The sequence below is a fragment of the Herpailurus yagouaroundi genome, unplaced genomic scaffold (genome assembly GCF_014898765.1).
Source record: "Herpailurus yagouaroundi ecotype Mexico unplaced genomic scaffold, PumYag 160, whole genome shotgun sequence".
Lineage (NCBI taxonomy): Eukaryota > Metazoa > Chordata > Mammalia > Carnivora > Felidae > Herpailurus > Herpailurus yagouaroundi.
This window is the reverse complement of record NW_024412401.1, coordinates 5,026,961-5,040,798: the sequence shown is the minus strand read 5'-3', so window position 1 is coordinate 5,040,798 and position 13,838 is coordinate 5,026,961. Positions and strand designations below refer to the sequence as shown.

The window sequence follows — 13,838 nt, the reverse complement described above, 5'->3', positions numbered from 1 at the left end:
TCCTATTGTTGTCTGCTTGCTGCAAGTATGCCATCATCTTGACTTCTCTCTGATCGCCTCAGTTCTGATACAAACTACACTGTTGGTTTCATAGAACTTCCTAGGAAAGTAATTTTAATAAACAACTGTCAAAATATTAAGTGTAGCATGTCTATAAAATTCAGTAGGCATTTAAGATTAAAAGAGCCATCTATGAGGGGGGAAATTAAACTTGTTTGGCTTGATTAGCTTATGCTGTATTTGTGTCTATTGTCAAAGTTGATATGGATGAGGTCCTAGTTTTAATCCCAAAGAGTTTATAAAAGAGAAAGTACACTGAGTTTGGGAGGCATCTGAAATTAGGCTGTGCAGGCCACACACATAATCACTAACATGCACAGAAGCCTTTTGCATCTGCTTGGAATCTGTATTGATATTGATTTTTTTTCTCATCTCAGTTTAAAGATATTTTCCAAAATACTCTTATAGCTTATGTTCATACTATAGGGTGGGCTGACACAGGTGGCCTTTCAGTTTTCCTATTACACTTTTTGGCAAAGAAAAAGGTCCCTTATTCCCTGAATAAGATCAGCGTTTTTTTGTGTTTTTTTTTAACATTTAAAAAATAATCCATAAAATGTCTGCCACATGTTCTCTAGTTGATGGAAATGTTTTCCAAATTAGAGCTGTAGTATTGGACTCTTACTGTATCAGTGCTAGTATGTTTACTGTTTCTGCTACCCTGTTAGCTACTCTTACCTACCTGTGATGATGTGAATTTATATTTTTTGTGAACTTAAAATGATGAATATAAGATAATTACTATTTCTGAATTTCAGTATTGAACAAGAATTTTGGTTTTTGTTAAGAAAAGAAGTAAATGGCTTTACTCATTATTAGAATCAAAATAAGAAAAGTCTGAAGTCTGTTTCTCAGTATGTTCTTTGAAAAAATAACAAAACAGCAAAACTTAACAAGAAGAAAAACAAAAAGCCAACAGCCCCTGAAATGAATAAATCCTATTAAGCCCAAGACAAATAGGTAAACCAAACTCATCAAAAACATATACATGAAATGTGTGTAACTTTTTGTATATCCATTATATTTTACCTTTCTGTAAAGTTTAAAAAAGGTAAAGGGGTAAAACTGCTTGCCACAAGTTGCCAATATGTTATATGTTTCAACTAGAAGTATGTGTGAATTAGGATAGAAGAAAATTATCATTGAAAATACAGATAATGATAAACTGTCAACATGTTCTCTCTCAAAAACAAGATGATGATCACGATGAAGGTGTTAAGTTTAAACAACACTCCTCAAAACAACATTGCCAAAATCAAAAAGGATCCCTGTGGAAAAGTTTATATTTTTATTGTCCTTTGACATTCTCTGAGGACTGACGCCATGTTAGGCACTCAGTGGATGCCAGTGGCTGGGAAGGTGGAGGTGAAGAGCTCTTTCATAAAACAACAAGGTTAAGAACTCCTGTGGCAGGAGCCAAGTTCCTCCGAGTGTAGATCACTTCACGTAATTTGCCTTTGCTAATGCATTTGCTGGTTTCTCATGCCTTCCTGCTTTTTCCTCAACATGGTTACTCTGGGAGGCAGAGAGGTGCTAAGCAATGGAGGTGTCATCCGGCCCGTGTACCTAGGGAACGTCCTTCAGAGGACGACTTGTCACCAGCCGTCAAAGAAGAGAGTGGCTTTGTGGTCTCTGAACATCTGGCAGCGCTGCACAGGAAGCTGAGGGGGTGTCATTAATTGTGATGAAATAATTTAAACCATCAGGAATAAATGAGGCTGTTAAGCTAAGTTCAGATTCCATTTGCCATGCACATGTGTCTAGCAGCCTGTGTGCAGTTAAAAAAAAATTGAATTATATTAGCTCATGAGTAGAAGTGAAACAGATACTGTAAATGAAACAAGTTGCTGTGTAGTGATGACATCGTGTTGAACCACTTCACAGAGTTGCAGTTTGTAGGATCAATATATTGAAAGTGGTACATTATTTAATGAATTTTCATATAAAAGCATGCTTAGGGTCTTGAGGGATAGAGTAAGGACCATTGGTTTATTGGAACACAGGATGGGTAAGTGGATGGGTAAAAAGAAGCAAGCCACTGAGTCAAGGCAGATTGAGTAGGTGGGGTTCTTAGCCTGCTAAGCCAGCTGGATTGATGCAGAGCTCACCTTTCTATGGAGTTTGGCTTGGGGTACAGTATTCAGTGCAGTTGTTCTGTGTACATACTCTAGGCAGGAGGACAGTTTTTCTCTGTAACCCACATTGGATGTTCCTTTGAGAGCTTCTGACTCTTTGGGCACATCTACATTGTTTTCTTGAGGATAGGGACAACTATCTATGGTAGTAGATTATTCCTCAAGCAGACAGACATATTTTCAAGGCTTTCTGAAATGAAGACTGATTTCAAATGTAATTTTCAAGTACTGTGGAAAGAGACAGACCTAATTTCTTTACAAAGAAAAGACTGTCAGGTTTGGAATGTTGGGGCATCTCTGAGGTTTTGAGCACTAAACTGAGCAATGGTGTGCATGTTCCAAAGTACATTTCTAAAATAAAAGTCATTCCCTTACACATAAGCAGAGTTTTCAAACATGAACTTCTATTTAAAAATCAACATAGGAATTTGAAAAATAAAGTGAGAGTTTTTTAGATACAGAAAGCCTTTTCGAAAACCACCACGGAGGTAAGCCCTTTGTCGCATACAGGCGATGGTGCAGAGCGCCAGCAAAACTTGGACAAGGGTCATTTTACTACAAATGTCTTCCCTTACTTTGTTCTGTTGGTCCCCTCTAGCGTATTGCCTTTCTCTTTTCCTTGTTGTGTACCTCTTTTTTCTTTCCTTTCCTTCTCCATTTTTCTTTCCATTATTTTTATTTTTATTCCTTTATACTTGATTCTCTTCACAACCAACCTATTCTATCCTCCATAAAAGTGAACTGCAGTTCTGTTTTCATTTATAGTCCTAGTTTTTCTGCTAGTAAAGATTAATATTCACAGTTACTTAAACTGTAACCTTAAAAAAAATCAGGTTGCATTTTTACATAAATTTGTCTGACCAGTGGTGGATTTTTTTAAGGAACGTGAATGGACCTCGATTCGTTTTTTTTTTTTTTTTTTTTAAAGAATGTACAATACTCACTAAATTATCCCTTTTCTTGGACTTTTGAGTGGAACTGTTACTGATGAAAGCTAGAAATATGTGGCTCCCAGTTACCATTTTCCTTCTTCCCCTGACATAAGGAGGAAGACATGGAAATGAAAGTACCCTGAGTTTCCTGACATCTAATAAAACAACCAGTGGTTAGGATATTGCTTTTGTGTATTTTGATCTTGGGATTTCAGTTTAATTGATGAAATAGAACATGAAGATTTGAGTTCTTCAGATCTGTTTTATTTGCATTGTTGGAAGGGTTGAAGGGTTGTGTGTATGCATAGGCACTGTGTCTAGCAAATAGCAAGTAGTAAATGCATTATTGTCATTAAATAAGTGTATTTTACTAATGTCGGTTAAGCAGATAGAAATTAGGAAAAAAATTTTGCCTGAAAATTTCAAATACCTCAGCCATTTAAATAATATTCACTTTTGGGGCGCCTGGGTGGCTCAGGCAATTGAGCGTCTGACTTCTGCTTAGGTTATGATCTCGCAGTTTGTGAGTTCGAGCCCCACATTGGCTTGCTGCTGTCAAGCTTGTCAGCACAAGCCCACTTTGGATTCTCCATCCCCCTCTCTCTTTCCCTACACTGCTTGTGCTCTCCCCCAAATAAATAAATATTTTTTTTTCAACATTTATTTATTTTTGGGACAGAGAGAGACAGAGCATGAACGGGGGAGGGGCAGAGAGAGAGGGAGACACAGAACTGGAAACAGGCTCCAGGCTCTGAGCCATCAGCCCAGAGCCCGACGCGGGGCTCGAACTCACGGACCGCGAGATCGTGACCTGGCTGAAGTCGGATGCTTAACCGACTGCGCCACCCAGGCGCCCCTCAAATAAATAAATATTAAAAAATAATATTCACTTTTAAATAGTTTTAGAATTTTTTTTCCTAAGAATAAGGAATCCAACATAGTAACATAGGGAATTTTGAACAAAATACCTATGCTTTTCTTTTCTTGGAAGAAATCTCTGCATTCTGTAGTGCATTTATTTGTTTCTCAAAACAAATAAGAAAATGATAGTCTACTCAGTAGTTGTTTGAAGTTTTCTTTTGCAAGAATCTTAGTAAATACTTAATAGATGAAAAGCAGTTTCACACACTTAAGTTCCCTCCTCCCCTTTTCAGTTTTGGTGGAGTATGGATTGGATGTCCCTACATATATTCAGGACCTTTTTAAAAATTTTTCTGCTGCTGTTGTTACTATTACTCTCTGCTTTTAAGTGGCATTAAATTTGTGGATTCTGTATCTTGAGTTCTATAGATCAGGTACATTATAGATTAAATAAATCTTGGTCATATTATCTAGATTTCAGATAACCAACTTAACATAAGTTCCTGTTGGGAACTGTCAGTATGAATATAAGAAATGTTGATTAAGATGCTTATTTTACTTTATGTAAGTTCCTGAGTCATAATAGCTTCATAGATGCTTCATAGGAGGAAGAAAAGATAGAAAAACAGGAAGTATTTTAATTCTTGGCTTGAATAGAGAGAATTGTACGTTTATGTGGGGATGTGTGCATGTATGTGGGTTTTGTATATACCTACAATGTATATGTCATTACATAGTAATCCATATTTTTTATGTTTATAAGAATAGCTAGTGATATTCTGTTTGAATATTTTGAGTTAGTCATAGTAAGTAACATTACATAAATGAAGATTTATACTGAAAACACATAGTTCACCTAGTTCCACCTGCAAAAGAAAGAAAAACTTCTGTTAGGATAGATAATGGAATCTCAATTTATATGTGAGATGCCTTATTTTTTTTTAATGTTTATTTATTTTGAGGGAGCGAGAGGGAGAGAGAGAACACGTATGCAGGAGGAGCAGAGAGAGAGAAGGAGAAAGAGACACCCCAAGCAGCCTCCACCCTGTCAGCACGGAGCCTCAGGTGGGGCTTGAACTTACAAACCCTGAGATCATGACCTGAGCCAAAACCAAGATTTAGACACTTAACTGACTGAGCCACCCAGGCGCCTCATTTTGAAAACGTGTGTGAGATTCTTTAGGACTTGGTATTTTTTAAAATATGGTTTCATAACTTAAACCTGGAAATTAGCTGAATTTATGTAATCTAATGTCTTCATTTTATGTATTTGGAAACCCAGGTCCAGAAATTTTAAAAGACTTAGCCTAAATGACATAGTTAGCAAAACATTCTCCATTTCTGATGTCAGAGCCTTTAAGATATTTTTTACTGGTTTTTAGTGCTTCAGAGTTTGTAAGCGTTATACAGCAGTGCTCTAAGTTTTGTTTTCTTATCATGGAATATTATTTCATCTATTGTGTCCCTTGTTCTTTATAATCTGAGTATTAAGAATGCAAGGAGGCTACATTTTTAGGTACCACAGTAATGGTGTTAGCAGGTTCCCTCATGAAAACAGCAGATCCTTCTGCCTGATGCAGGAAATATGCTAACCTGATGCTAAGAAATGGAATGTTTGGCTCTGGCTTTTTTGCTTTTATTTTCTAGTGTGAGTTCTAGTATTTAGGTGTTTGACAAAAGCTAACTCTTGAACATTAAGAGGTGGAAATAGTTCCATCTAAATTATCTCTGTTTCAAAAGAGAAGTGCCATTACAGACCTCTGAAGAATGGAATTACCCAAGAATATAAGTGTTATTTTTTAATGTTCAGTACCTGCCACTGGAGCTTCATGGAGCATAGATGCAGGGCAAGTACCCTTGAAATCATTGTTATGATGAAAACCATTTTTAAGTGTCTTTTTGAATATGGTACTGTGTTTGCATCCTATAAAAAGTGAGCTGAATAGACAGCGTCTCTGCCCTCTAGGAGTTTATAATCAAAAACAGAGAATGTAGCTGACATCTGTTATTGTATTAATGTCCTACAAATAAACATTGATCAAATACATAAATAAAAGTTTTATATCACAGACATGTAAAAACCTTTTTACTTGCCTGATTAAATAGGTAAATAGGCATCCTTACTCCCACACTGAAACTATCCATGGACATTGTAAAATGACTATAGTGGAATAATCCTGACACCAAGAGAGTCCTTTATATTGTTATTTTTAAGGGTTTCCAAAGAGCGCTGGCATTACCATGATGTTACTGATAGCTTATTTAAGCGGGTCTGGATTCAGGCATGTTTTTAGCTTTCTGGTTAAATTTTCCTTCCTTTCTAGAATTTTCTCATTTCAAACTGTTGACTAGTGGTACTTGTGATTGTAAACCAGCAGCCTGGAGTGTACTTGAAAAATTTTATCCAAGCCCCTGATGTTAACAGAAATGATTTTTTTAAAAAACTAGCAGCCTTTTTTTTCCCCTCTTCAAATTGCTAGAAACTGCATGAAAACAAATGTTGGAGCTTAGGGTTGATGCTGTAGCAAGATGAGGTTATATATCCAAAAGGCTTTGAGGGAAATATTGGTAAAAAGATTTAAGTTCACAATTTTGGAATAAACAGATCTGGTTGTAAGTTTAAGTAAAGCTATACAAAACTAAAATTAAACGTACAAGTGTTGGCAAGGGGAGATAGGTATTAAGTTTGATAAAATGTTTTCTTTCTGCATGCTTCAGTTTTAATGCAGGGTATTTTAGCAGTCACTTCATTTTTGAAGTGTGAACATTGGGAAGTCTAAAGGTAAACCTGTCTTAAAGTTCAAAATGTTAAAAAAATAGCCATCCCTAGCCCAGTGTAGGTGTCTGTCTGTGTAAATTAAAGCATGTGGATGCATAAATTAATTGGAAGAACAGTTGCTGATATAAATCAAACTTATTTGGTATACTGATGAAATGAGCATTGTTTATAAGATTATCTTGTTATTTAATCTCTTCTATATAAACCTGGCTGGTTAGCATTATGAAGTAATAATACAATTAATGTGATGATGGTATACTTTTTCTTGGTACAGGCCTGATCCTGCAGGCCTTTCTTGACTGGGATTTGTGTATATAGAGGGCCATAAGAACTGGAAATTTTAATTAGCAAGAATGTTCCTCCCTTCCCCCTCCAGTTATGTGCTGTCCCTAGGTTAGTTTATTCTTTTTGAACCACTCATCTGCTGACCCTAGAAGGAAAAACTGCCTTCAGATACTATTTTCTCAAAACTGTGCAGAGTTCATTATGAGAGTTGCATGCTATCCTATAGCTATATGCCACTGTGCCACTGGGTCTCAAATAAAGGGAAAATTTTACTTATAAATGAAGCCATTAGGAATTTCTTGAATAAACAAAGGTTTTTTTTTCTTTGATGTGCAAAGGAATTTTGCTTATAACTCCTAGTCATAGAAATCCATGTCAACACATGCAAGGACCATTCGCTATCTTTCATGTGCAAGGGAAAGCATTCCTCTCAGCTAGGGAGCAGAAAACAGAAACACTTGAAAAAAAATAAACAGAATCCTAATGCAAAAAAAAAAAAAATTGTTAGTGTCATTAGTTGGAACTTGATTCAGAACTTTTGCTTGGTATTTTTTGCCCTTTTTACTCTGCTTGCTTTCCTCATCCCCATCCCCCAGAGGTTGGTTTCTTTATGTCCCAAAATGAAAACTTTGTTTTGGGGAAATTAAATCAAAGGTATGTATTTTACTGATTTTGCTCTCGGGTTGCTTAACTACTTCATGGCATTCTTTTAGTCTTTAACAGAAATTTGGAGTGGTGTCTAATAATTTAACTAAGGACTTGCAGAGAAAAAAAAAGTCACAGGTGATTTACTTTGATTTACTTTTATGAATGGAACCTGATGACTGATATTTGTTGTTGCTACCTAAGCTCATCTAGAGAATGGATTTAGAACAGTGTCCTTTTAGGGTTAATACACAGAGCAGTTATGAATGTGTGTATAATGACAGCTTTCTTTTTTATTGTTTAATGTTTATTTTTGAGAGAGAGACATAGTATGAGTGGGGGAGGGGCAGAGAGAGAGGGACACAATCCAAAGCAGGCTCCAGGCTCTGAGCTGTCTGCAGAGCCCAACGCAGGGCTTGAACCTACGAACCATGAGATCATGACCTGAGCCGAAGTTGGATGCTTAACTGCTTAACTGACTGAGCCACCCAGGCGCCCCTATAAAATCTTAATTGTGATTTCATTTTGCCCTGAACAATCAGGATTTTTTCCCTTCTTTACTGGTTTGTGTTGGTATTAAACATTTCCAAATTGACAAATCAGATATTTGGATATAATATTTTAAAGATTTTTGTTTCATCTTCAGAAGAGTGCCAAAGATACCTCTGTTTCAAAAGTGATTATCTGTGATGCCATAGCAACATCCCTGACTGTTAGCAGAATATGTATTATTTCTGTGGTTTTGTGAATCAGTAACCACTAAAAGATTTCAGAACAATCATCTATGAATGATTTGTTCAGAATGTGCTTAATGAGAGAAACTGTGGCGTAAGACAACCTCACAATACATGTAAGGATACTTTTTCAGTGTTACACTTGGCTCTGTTCTGGATTATGCAACTTGGATTTTCAATCACTGTTGTACTATGCAGATATATTTGATGGAGTTTGGGTCTGTTTCCTGGGAAGCTGTGCAGGACAATACTTGTCAAACCAGTATTGAAATCCGGGGATCTGCTGACTGGAGCCAAGCATATGGTGGGACAGGAAGCTTTCTGGGTTGAAGAGGTGACTAACAGTGGGCTGACTGCCCTTCTCTGCTCACTTATGAGAGCCTGCTTCTCAGATCTATTAGGAAGTAGGTTTCAAAGATTTGAAAAGAAAACATGAGGCTGTGTGTCCTATATCTAACTGGGAGTGACGCATATGACCATATGCTGTGGTCATATGAGCAGCTCTAGGGTATAGTCTCACTCTCTGTCAAATAGAAGTCCTAGTAATAAAAGTAGAAGGGCTACAAGTTGTGCCCTTCAGAATTTTTCTGAGTATGGTTCCTCCATGGGCTGCTACTGTTTCTGGATGGGAAGATCCAGCCTTCTGGGTCTTCTAGGTGCTTTTCTAGTTTCTCTCCTTTTATCATTTATCTATTCTTTTTTACTGTGAATTGTGTATGTCACTATCTGATATCTTCTTGTGTTTTGGTCCATTCAGATATTATTTTATGTATACATTTTAGGATCTTTTGGAGAGCTGACTTAACTAGGTCCCCTTGCGAACAGATCACAAGGTGATGACTTACATGACGGTACTTTGGGTAGAGTCCAGAGTAAGAATGAAGGACCAGAGGAAACCACAATGATGAATTATTAAAGTGATCAGTACTACTAATGGGTGCTTATTCCCACTGGGGCCTTTGGAGGCACCTCATGAATATGTCTCCCCGCAAAATAAAAGGGGAAAATGTTTACCCATTGACTCTCATTCTTGGTGGATCAGTAAGTCCCTACACTTCCAATTTGTCAGGAAGCATGATGCATGTGAGGCAAACTCAGAGTCAGACGACACTTAGCTATAAATGGGGGAAGTGAGTTGATGTGGCTGGAATAAGAAGTGAGACAGGAAGGGTTTTTGGTGGTGCAGAGATGGAGCCCACTGTAGGGACAGACGGGTTGTTTTTTTATGTGGATCTAAAAGCGTAAGAGTACTCCGCAGTATTTGCTGCCTCATTTGTTGTAGTGCTCTTCTCACATGGGTTCAGTTGTGCCTTTACCTTAACTTAGGTATTTGAAAGGATTGTTGGCATTTTCCTTAGTAATTTTAGCATTCCACTTGGAATATTGGTCAGATCAGAGTGAACTGGAATGTGTAATGCATTTCCCTTTCATGGACACAGATCCACTGCTTTATCCACAGTGAAGCACAAAACATTTAGAGGCATTATCTCAATTATATTCCATATCCTTGATTTTGGAATAGGGGAAAGTTGTTAACTGCTCAGCTACTGTTAATATTCTTCTAAAAAACACAAGAGTTATTTAGCAGAATTCTGTCACAGGGTGATTTGGCTCTTTCACATCTTCAAAAATGAAGGCCCAAATCCTCACTGTGTTTTTCCAAATGGACCGAGGAACCCCAGTAGGTATAGTTCATGCTTCTATTGAACCGAGACATCTGATACATGAGTGAAGATTTAGGGTAGACTGTAAGGAAAAACTAAAAAATAGTCCCCAGCAGGATTAAAACATTACGCATGTCTTCGCCAGTTATATGACAGAAGAATCTGTTTCAGAAACCAACTTTTAACAAAAGCAATTGAGTTACACAATTATTATATGTGCTCTTTTTATTGTAGTTATGTATTTTTACTGGAGTCATGGTCCCAAAATTATAAGGTTAACTACTATCGTGACTCATGCAGAGGGTATGAAACATCAAAGTTTCCTACCATCCATTCAATCTGCAGTTCAAGTCTCCAGCACCTTTTGCTTTTTTTTATATTAAATATAATTTATTGTCAAATTGGTTTCCTTACAACACCCAGTGCTCATCCCAACAGGTGCCCTCCTCAATGCCCATCACCCACAGTTTGTTCTCAGTATTTAAGAGTCTCTTATGGTTTGACTCCTTTCCTCTCTGTAACTTTTTTTCCCCCTTCCCCTCCCCCATGGACTTCTGTTAAGTTTCTCAGGATCCACATATGAGTGAAAACATATGATATCTGTCTTTCTCTGCCTGACTGATTTCACTTAGCATAATACTCTCCATCCAGTTCCATTGCTTCTTAGAAGTAGATGAACTGATCTTAATTCTTTCTCTGTGGTATATGATTTCTTTCCTACCTGGGTATTTCTGTTTTTAAAGAAATATATACTGCTTATAGGAGTGATACTTCATGGGTGGCAGAGAAAAACGAGTTCTCTATTTGTACAGGTAGATAGAAGGGACACGATTGCACTGTATATGACATACAGTAACTCCCTCAATAAATTATTATATTTTATAGAGGTAAAAAGGACAGAAAAAAACCCAGAAATGCAGACTCTAATATGAATTTATAACTATTATAACATCCTCAGACAATTGGGAATTGTTATCCAATGAGACATTTTTCTGATTTGCTCTTTTGCTCCAGTTCAAAATGGCCATTACTGTTTCAGTAAAGAATTCAGTTTACTCTGCTAGAACTTTCTCTTGGTCTCAGAGAGTTGAACAGTTAGGTGATTTGAGGTTAAGATATCTTAGCACCTTTAGGGCAAAATACAGTCTTAAGGAGTGATAGAATATGCCGTCTAGAGGATAAGGAGTTTTAGGTTATAAGGAAAATTATTCCTTTTGTGGGCTCTTGAGGAACAATTTTCTATCTCGTGGTTGGTCACTTTCAATGTATGGCAATTGCTTTCCATTATAATCCCAAGCTTTAATCAATAGGTACCATATTATGCAACTTATAGTTATATTCTAACCAAAATATGTCAAATGTGGTTTCTGAGTGGCTGATTTACAGTAAGTCTTCCTCAGTCCCTAAAGTGGGTATAATAACTAATTTGAACTCCCACAGACTGAGGCATTTTTCTTCAGTGTTGGGGGGTGGGGTGGGAGTGGGTTGTAGAGATAGGAGGAGCAGTAAACCACTATTTCAACTTATTCACATACAGATTGATCCATTGTCATCTCCTTTGCATCTACATGGATTGTTGTGAATTATCTGCTCACCCTGGGAGAGACGTGCTCTGAATTCTAATAATTTGAAATCTGTGAATCTATTAAAACCATATTTGTAGCTCTAAAAAAAATTGATACTCACTGGGCAGTTTGCCCAACAAGAGAAAGTCAAAGAGATTATACACTTATCCTAAGTAACAGCAACCACCCTGCCAATTCTTCGTTTGAAAGAATACAGCAGACCCAAATTATACATCTAGGGGTAAGGGAAGACAAGAAAAGAACTCAATATATCAAAATCAGAAAGTAAATTCCACAATAATGGTTACAATAATGTTTCAAGATGTGATTTCAGCTTAGGCCTAGTCATTGAACTAATCATAGCTTAGATGGGTTTAAAATTGTTTAAAGCAGATCCTGAGGTTGTTAAATATGTTTACCTCTCTCACTTGAAATCCGAATATTCAGTCATATACCAGTAGACCCTGAGATTACATGGGTCAGACAGCGACCTCATTGTTTGACACACTGTGAGGCCCAGAGTGTCACAGTGACCTATTGTGATCAAAACATGGTCTTTTGATTTCCAAACCAAAGATTTTTCATCTGGTACTGAATTAACACATTTAGCTCTTCCAGTTTGCTAGAATAGTGATGTAAAGATGCCTAAACTGGTGTTTCCAAGGGATCTCTGCTTTATGCAGTGGATTTAGGTAAGTTAACTTGTTAGAGTTGTACTGTGATTTTCCCAAGGGATAGATTTTGTCTTTTCACTGGTAGAGTCTCAACTATTATTCCTGGCACTTACAGGATAGTACTGATAATTGAATGAATGTGATAAATACTGATCTTTAAGCCATGAAGTCACACAGGACAGGCAAACCAAGAAAGAATTCACATGGGATAAAGTTACAGTCAAGTTCTTGAATAGGTGGTGTTTTTCTCTGACAAAGAGAGTGGAGAATCAGCAAACAGCCGAAAAATACTCTCCTCGAGGGTAAGAACCAAGTTGTGTCCCTCTTTGTGTACTCTGGTGTCTGGCACACAGTAAGTTCTAAAAATACTCTGGCTTCCTCTCTGTATAAACTTGAAGTACACCTTGCTTTACTTCCGTATTAAGAATCTGGTAAATGTTTTGGTTTTAAAAGATTTCTTGTTTGATTATGTCTAAATGATACATGCTAGAGAAAGTGAAATGTTATCAAAAGAGTAAATCTCTGATTCGATTTAATTAAGTCAATAGGAAGTCGAAAGTCCTATTTGCTCAGATGATCCTTTTTTTCGATAATTGAGAATTGACTTTCTTGGGCTGTTGGAGGTGACTACTTCAAATGACTACATTTGGCACTAAGTAGGGAGCCCTACTATTAATTTTCAATTAACTACGTTGTTGATTATCTTGCACAGTAACAATACTTCAGTTGTTTGCACTGCCTATCTCAATTGAGTAGAGCATGGAATCAGCAATAACCTGATTATGGATTCTATTCTTGTATGGGCTGGTTAGACTTGCAAAGGGAAAAATCCTTGAATAAACATAGTGCTCCAAATGTTGGTTAACTGTTGAATGAATGAATGTTATTATTACAAAGAGGACTTGGCTAAAGAAGGTAGGTCATCACATCTCATTACCATTCTTAGGTAAACAACCAACTAGTGACAGTAATTTCATAACATTGTGTGTGTGAGAAATCTATTTCTCTCTGATACTATTCACCACTTTAATGGAAATAGGAAACCTACAATGTTCATTGTTGGCTTAAACATTTTTCAGAGTAAAATACTGCCCTAATACTAGTTCATAAATACTTGAATTTGTATGTGAATTTTAAAACGCTATAAACTCAAGCAGAAAAAAATTATACAAAGGAAAAACAAAAAAGCGAGTAAAGTGTCCATGTTGAATAATACTAATTACATTAAAATGAAATAGATAGCACTTACTCAAAACATCAGAATTTTTTTTAAAGGATATATCACTTCTAAAATATGTGTGAATGTAGGGGCGCCTGGGTGGCTCAGTCAGTTGAGCGACCGACTTCGGCTCAGGTCATGATCTCAGGGTTTGCGAGTTTGAGCCCCGCGTTGGGCTCTGTGCTGACAGCTCAGAGCCTGGAGCCTGCTTCTGATTCTGTGTCTCCCTCTCTCTGTCCTCCCCCACTCATGCTCTGTCTCTCTCTGTCTCAGAAATAAATAAAC

At 37.0% G+C, this 13,838-nt stretch overlaps 1 protein-coding gene across 18 annotated transcripts in view; it reads left to right on the top strand.

Annotated features, from left to right (window-relative positions):
* The window catches only part of BNC2 (basonuclin zinc finger protein 2), a 439,476-nt gene that overhangs the window by 184,503 nt on the left and 241,135 nt on the right, over positions 1 to 13,838 (top strand). The window contains exon 1 of one of the 18 annotated variants that reach the window (XM_040481324.1): positions 12,216 to 12,352. The exons of the other annotated variants lie outside the window; for them this stretch is intronic. The gene's annotated coding sequence lies outside the window, so the exon portion shown is untranslated. Of the gene's footprint in view, positions 1 to 12,215; positions 12,353 to 13,838 lie in introns of those variants that run through there. 18 annotated transcript variants of the gene reach the window in all.